This window comes from Myotis lucifugus, unplaced genomic scaffold (assembly GCF_000147115.1).
Source record: "Myotis lucifugus unplaced genomic scaffold, Myoluc2.0 scaffold_3859, whole genome shotgun sequence".
NCBI classification, from domain to species: Eukaryota; Metazoa; Chordata; class Mammalia; order Chiroptera; family Vespertilionidae; genus Myotis; species Myotis lucifugus.
Genome location: NW_005874907.1, coordinates 353 through 6568, shown reverse-complemented (window position 1 = coordinate 6568; position 6216 = coordinate 353). Strand labels below are relative to the sequence as shown.

Below are 6216 nucleotides of genomic sequence, written 5' to 3'. Positions count from 1 at the left end.
GGGCTTTGAGCGGGTTCCAGAACAGCTGAGCCCTGTGCCCCACAGGGGGACCCCCAGACCTCTCACTGCGGGGCTCACAGGGAGACCCATCCCTGTGTCTGTGCCTCGCCCCTCCCTCCCGCTCCCCGGGGGCTCCTGGGCAGTGAGTGCAGTGGGCACAGCAGGTGGCTGCTGGGTGGGAAGCGCAGCCACGTGGCTCAGGGACCCCCGTCGCCTGGCGGAGCCCCGGCAGGATGGTGCAGGCCTCCCCGGCCCCGCCCTCCCCTCCCGGGCCTTCCCTCAATGAGTCCAGCCTGGGCCTCTGCTTCCGGGGAGCCTGGGTTGACAAGCCGACAGCTGGGTCGTCGTGCCCATATTCCAGATGCCAAGACTGAGGCTCAGTGAGGGAGAGCCAAGGTCCCTCCCCCAGCCCAGCTCCAGGGGGCTCCCCTAGCGGCGCCTGGTTGCCATGGTGTCGGAGGAGGAGGAGGAGGAGGAGGAGGAGGAGGAGGAGGAGGAGGAGGAGGAGGAGGAGGAGGAGGAGGAGATTCCTGAGAAGCAATCCCAAAACACCCCGGTGGGCCCTCCTCCTCACTCCCTCTCCAGGTCACCGCCTCCTTTGGGGCAGGTGGGCGGGCCTCTTCCTGGCCAGGGGCCGGGAGCAAAGCAGGTCGAGGAGGCAGAGGGTCCAGGTAACGGCTCAGGGACCCCAGCCTCGCCCTGCAGGTTTCCTGGGCCTGGGCTCCACGCCCCCCCAGTTCCCGACCTGGCGGGCTCTGTCCTGCCTCCCGCCTTCGCACATGCAGTTCCCTCCACCGGGAACGCCCTTCCTCCTCCTTCAGGGCCCAGCTCGGCTCTAAGTCCCCTGGGAACCTCCCGAGTCCCTCGGGGCGCCCCCTGCGCCCCCCGAGGTCACAGCGTTTTCTGGGTGATGCTCTCCCGGGGCGGGGAGGTCTTGGGGTGCGAGCTCTGCCTTGGTGCCCCAGCCCCTGGCACAGACAGGTGCTCAGTAAACCCGGAAGGAAGGGGGGAGGGAGGGAGGGAGGGGAGGGATCTGGACCCTGAGCATCTTGCACGGGGCTGGGCGCGGAGCAAAGCCCACTCCCTCCGCCGCCTCCCCCTGAGCCTGGGCCCCGGCACCTCCCGCCTCCGATTCGGACCGGCTCAGGGGCCGTCTCCACACCCGCAGGCCTGTGTCCGCTGCCCATTAGGACGCGAGGGCATGACCCCGGGAGGCAGAGGGACCTGACTTCCCAAGGAGCTGGGGGCTGGGGGAGGCCTCCGACTCGGAAACCCAGATCCCGGGCCCGGGGGCTCGCCGGCCTGAGGAACTGGCCGTGAGCGGGTCCCCACCGACTCTGCAAACAGGGAAGCTGAGCGGGGGCGGAGGGTGCTCGCCCAGGGCGCCCGGGAGGGGCCAGGGTCCCCTTGCCCCTGTGGCCCTGGGTGCGGGGCGATGGGCTGGGCTGCTCCTGCGGTGGGAGGAGGCCCGGGAGGGCGAGCCCGCGCGGGTGGATGGCCGACACCTGCTCACGGGCACTAGGGCTTCGGTACCGTCAGCCCCGCGGGGTCGCGCCAGGGTGGCAGGGCCCGCGAACCCATCGCCCGGACAGGCTGCCTGGGCAGGAGTCCCGCCGCGGGGAGCTCTCCGTGGGCGGCGCCGCGGGAGCAGGAGGTGAATCGCCCGCGGACCGGGCGCGGGCGTCTGCGGGGACTGCCGAACGGGGGACCCTACCGGGCCGCGCCGGACTTCAGAGTCCCGAGGTTTTCCCAGGAAAGCGACGGGAGGCGGCGGGCCAAGCCCCTCTCGCACCCGCGCACCGCGCCCCGCGCCCCGCGCCCTTACCTCACCCGGAACGCCAGCGTAGAGCCACCGCTGGGGCCGCTGCGTTGCCATAGCAACGCGAGTCCGTCCCCTGGGGTCCGGGCGAGGTCGGTGCAGCGCTTGGGTCCCGCCGGCCAGAAACACAAGCCGGACTTCTTCCGGTTCCTCCTGCCCCGCCACACCCTGTCGGGCACCCGGGCGTCAAGAGGCGCAGGGTGTCCCAGCCGACTCTGGTGGGGTCAGCCTAGCGGGGAGGGCCCCGGGCCGCCGGGGGGTGGACGGGAGGCGACTGAGGCTTCACCCGCTGAGCTCCCCGAGGGTGGACCTGAGCGGGCGCGGTGTGGCCAGGTTTGCTGGGAGAATTTGCCCGCGCGGTGCACGCACAGCGTGTGTGCTTTAGTTCGCGTGTCAGAGGTACGTTCAGGAGGAAACCACCACGTTGGCAGGCAGCCGGTGCTGCAGCCGGGACACCGTCCCCGCGGCTGAGCGTCCACGGGCCGAGGAGGCACAGCTGCCCCAAGTGGAGAAAAGCAGCGCTCAGCCGCCTGGCGGTGGCACGTGGGGCCGGGCAGCGATGGGCACAGAGGCTGGGACTTCTGCACAGCCCGGCCCGGCCCCTGCTGTCCGTTGTGTATCCCACGCGGATGGCACGGCTGCGTCCAGGGCTGGGCCCCGAGCTGGCCCTGCCAGCGCTGCACAAACGCCCCAACCCAGTCGCCCCTGGGGAAGGCTGTGCCGCGGGGGCCGCGCCTGGGGAGGTCGGGGAGGAGTACAGGTCAGCGGCAGGTCCGTCAGCCAGGCCGCAGGGGAGGTGGGTGAGGGAGCCTGTCACGGGAAGAAACAGCTGTGGCCCACGGAGGAGCTGGGGAGGGCCCTGACCTTTGACTTGGTGTGACAGAGCCCGGGTTCAAATCCCAGCTACTCTCCTGCCTTGCTTTAGCTTTCTGGGGCTGGGTTTGCTTCTCTATAAAATGGGGGTAACACCCTCCCTCCCCCATTGCTTTGTGGGTCAAAAACATGTGCTCTATAGGGTACTGGTTCAGTCCCAGTAAAGGGGCCCATGGTGTGTCTGTAGAAACCCAAGGGCCCACCCGGCCAGTGTGGCTCAGTGGTTGAGCATCGACCAATGAACCAGGTCAGGGTTCAATTCCTGGTCAGGGCACAGGCCTGGGTTGCGGGCTCCATCCCCAGTGGGGGCGTGCAGGAGGCAGCCGGTCCATGATTCTCTCTCATCGTGGATGTTTCTATCTCTCCCTCTCCCTTCCTCTCTCAAATCAATAAAAATATCTTTTTAAAAAATAAGGCGAAATCCTAACAACAACAATGAGCGCCACCGCTCACCATCTATGGCCCCTAACCCTGACCCACCCCAGCCCCAGCATGAACCCTGACCCCAGCACTGACCCCAAAGGTGGCCCAGGCACAGCATGGCCCCTCTTCCCGGGCAGGGCCAGCTCCAACTGCCCTCTTATAGGGGGGTGTGTCTCCTCCGTCTCCCAAACCCAAGAACTGACCCTCCCCCCAACCCCCACCCCCTCAGATGTTGAGGATCCAGAAAGGTGCACCTTCTGCTCACAGGCTGTCCCCGCACCTCACATCCAACAAGTGCCTGTGAGCTGCCTCCAGAGGGGGCGGGCACAGGTGGCAAAATGCCCCTGGCAGAGTCCTGGGGAAACGGGACCCAGATGGGGGGTTCAGTGAACACAGGTGTGGCCATGTGAGGGAGTGGTCACATGAACAAGGGGGTGGGGCCACGTGAACAAGGGGGTGGGGACAAGTGAACAGGGAGGAGGGGTCATGTGAGCACAGAGATGCCCCCCCTCTGTGAGCCAGACTCTGAATGGCAGCAAGATGGTCCCTGCCCTCAGGAACAAGGGGTGCCCTGTGAACCAGGCAGCAGCTGGCCCTCAGGGCCCTGCAACCAGCAAGGGACTCTGGTGGGGGGAGGTCAGCCCTCCCAGGAGGGATGAGGGGTTAGGGGGCCCAACACAGCTGTTTTCCTGAGATCAAAGCCTGGAGGCAGGGCTGTCAGGGTCCCAGGACAGTCCAGTGAGAGATGCCCCAATGGTGGGCACCACGTGGGGCACCTGGTTGGTGTGGCTCAGTGGTTGAGCGTCAACCTACGAACCAGGAGGTCATGGTTCGATTCCCGGTCGGGGCACATGCCTGGGTTGTGGGCTCTATCCCCAGCGTGGGACATGCAGGAGCCATCTTATCAATTATTCTCTCTCATCATTGATGTTTCTATCTCTCTCTCCCTCTCTCTTCCTCTCTGAAATCAATAAAAATATATTTTTTTTAAAAAAAAAGGAGGAGGAGGAGGAGGAACCAAGGGGAAGCCAAGAGCCTGTGTGGCCCCTGGGCGCCCCCCGCCTCGCCGGCCCCGGGTGGTTGGCTGAGCACAGTGGGTGCTGACTCATGGGAAGGGGCTGCGGTGGGCACCGGAAGGTTGAGCAAGGCCTCACCCTCTGGGGGTGGTGCTCGGTTCCTCAAAAGGTCCAACAGAGAACTGTGTGACCAGCAGGCCGCCTCCTGCCTTCCTCCCCAAGAGTAATAACAACAGGTCCACAGAGACTTGACAGGAATGTGTTATCAACAGAAAAAGGTGAGAATGGCCCTGGCCGGTGCGGCTTAGTTGGTTGGGGATCCCAGGCACTGAGAGGTCACGGGTTCAATTCTCAGTCAGGGCACAGGCCCTGGTTGGTTTCAGGCTCTATCCCCAGTTGAGGGCGTGTAGGAGGCAGCCAATTGATGTCACACTCTCTCATCAACGTTTCTTTCTCTCTCTCTCCCTTCCCCTCTCTAAGAAAATTAAATGTGCTCTAGCTGGTTTGGCTCAGTGGATCAAGCATCAGACCCTTTGGCCTGCGGACCACAGGGTCCCAGGTTAGATTCCCATCAAGGGCATGTACCTCGGTTGCAGGCTCCTCCCAGGCCCGGGTCCGGGTCAGTGGTTATTCAGAAGGCAACCTATTGATGTGTTTCTCTCACATCAGTATTTCTCTCTGTCTTTCCCTCTCTCTAAAAATCAACGGAAAAATATCCTTGGGCGAGGAAATTAATTAATTAATTAATTAAGAAGGAAAAAAAGTGAGCTCGGCCGGTGTGGCTCAGTGGTTGAGCGTCGACCTAGGAACCAGGAGGCCACGGTTCGATTCCCGGTCAGGGCACATGCCCGGGTTGGGGGCTCCATCCCCAGTGGGGGGCATGCAGGAGGCAGCCGATCCATGATTCTCTCTCATCATGGATGTTTCTCTCTCTCTCTCTCCCTCTCCCTTCCTCTCTGAAATCAATAAAAATAAATAAATTTAAATTTTAAAAAAAAGAAAAAAAAAGTGAAAAATGAGCTAAATGTCCATCGACAGATGAATGTGGTCCATCCATACAGTGGAATGGATGGATGGAATCATTCTGCCATAAAAAGGAATTAAGTGCCCTGGCCGGTTTGGCTCGGCCGGCCTGTGGACCACAATCATTGGGAAAATATCCTCTGGTGAGGATTAAACAAAAAAACAAAAAAAGGAATGAAGTGATAAAGCCTGGGCAACTGTATTCAGTGAAAGTAGCCTGTCGCACGCGACACCTCGCACATGACTCCTTTTATGTGATACGCCCAGAACAGGCCAATCCAGACCCATAAAGCAGAGGGTGGGGAGTGGGGGGAGGAGTGATTAATGAGTATGACACCCACCCCTTCTTCACAGCCAATCCTAACACCCACCCTGGGCAGGGAGCCCAGCTGGGTCAGGCCGGGCTGGGCAGGCTGGCTGGGGGTCTGGCCTCTGCCCACAGCCGGGCTGGCCAAGCAGTTAATAGGTGAGTTTTTCTGGGAGCTGGTTAATATGTTAATTGTTCCGGAGCTGGAAGAGATGTGAGGGAAAAGGGCTGCAGAGGGAGTGGCCGGTTGCCCTGGTTGCTTCTCCAACCTGGAGTCGGGCACTGTGGCCGCAGGTGTGGAGGGGGAGTGAAGCTGGCTGTGCGCCAGGTCCCCGAGCGGAGCAGGGTCAGGAGCCTGGACCGCAGGGCAGGGGTCAGGGCTGGCGGGCATGCCGGTCCCATGACTCAGCTTTCTTCACCCGACCCAGCCTGTCCCGCCCAATCCTGTCCACAGGTGGTGGCTGGGAGCACCACAGGCCCGGAGCCGAGGGGACGCTTGAGGATGGGAGGCTCCGTCAGGCCCGAAGGCCCCCTGGAACCCAAGACCTGGCCCTGGTGGGAACGGGAGGTCTGCCCCACGCCCCCCCTGGGGTGCCGCCACCCTCAGAAGCTTCTCCAGGTTCCCGACGGCACTTTCAGAACCCCTCCATCTGCGCACACAAGACAGAGTGGGGGTCTCGGCCCCCCTCTGTCCACCTCCTCCCGACAGAGATGCATTGGGAAGGGGGAGCCGGCCAGGAGGTGGTCCTGGGACA

At 63.1% G+C, this 6216-nt stretch overlaps 1 protein-coding gene across 1 annotated transcript in view; it reads right to left on the bottom strand.

The window, feature by feature from the left end:
• Positions 1-1899, bottom strand: part of LOC102434183 (coiled-coil domain-containing protein 57) — an 8166-nt gene extending 6267 nt beyond the window's left edge. The window contains exon 1 of the mRNA XM_014450800.2: positions 1826-1899. The gene's annotated coding sequence lies outside the window, so the exon portion shown is untranslated. The remainder of the gene's footprint in view (positions 1-1825) is intronic.
• Positions 1900-6216: the final 4317 nt, after the last annotated feature.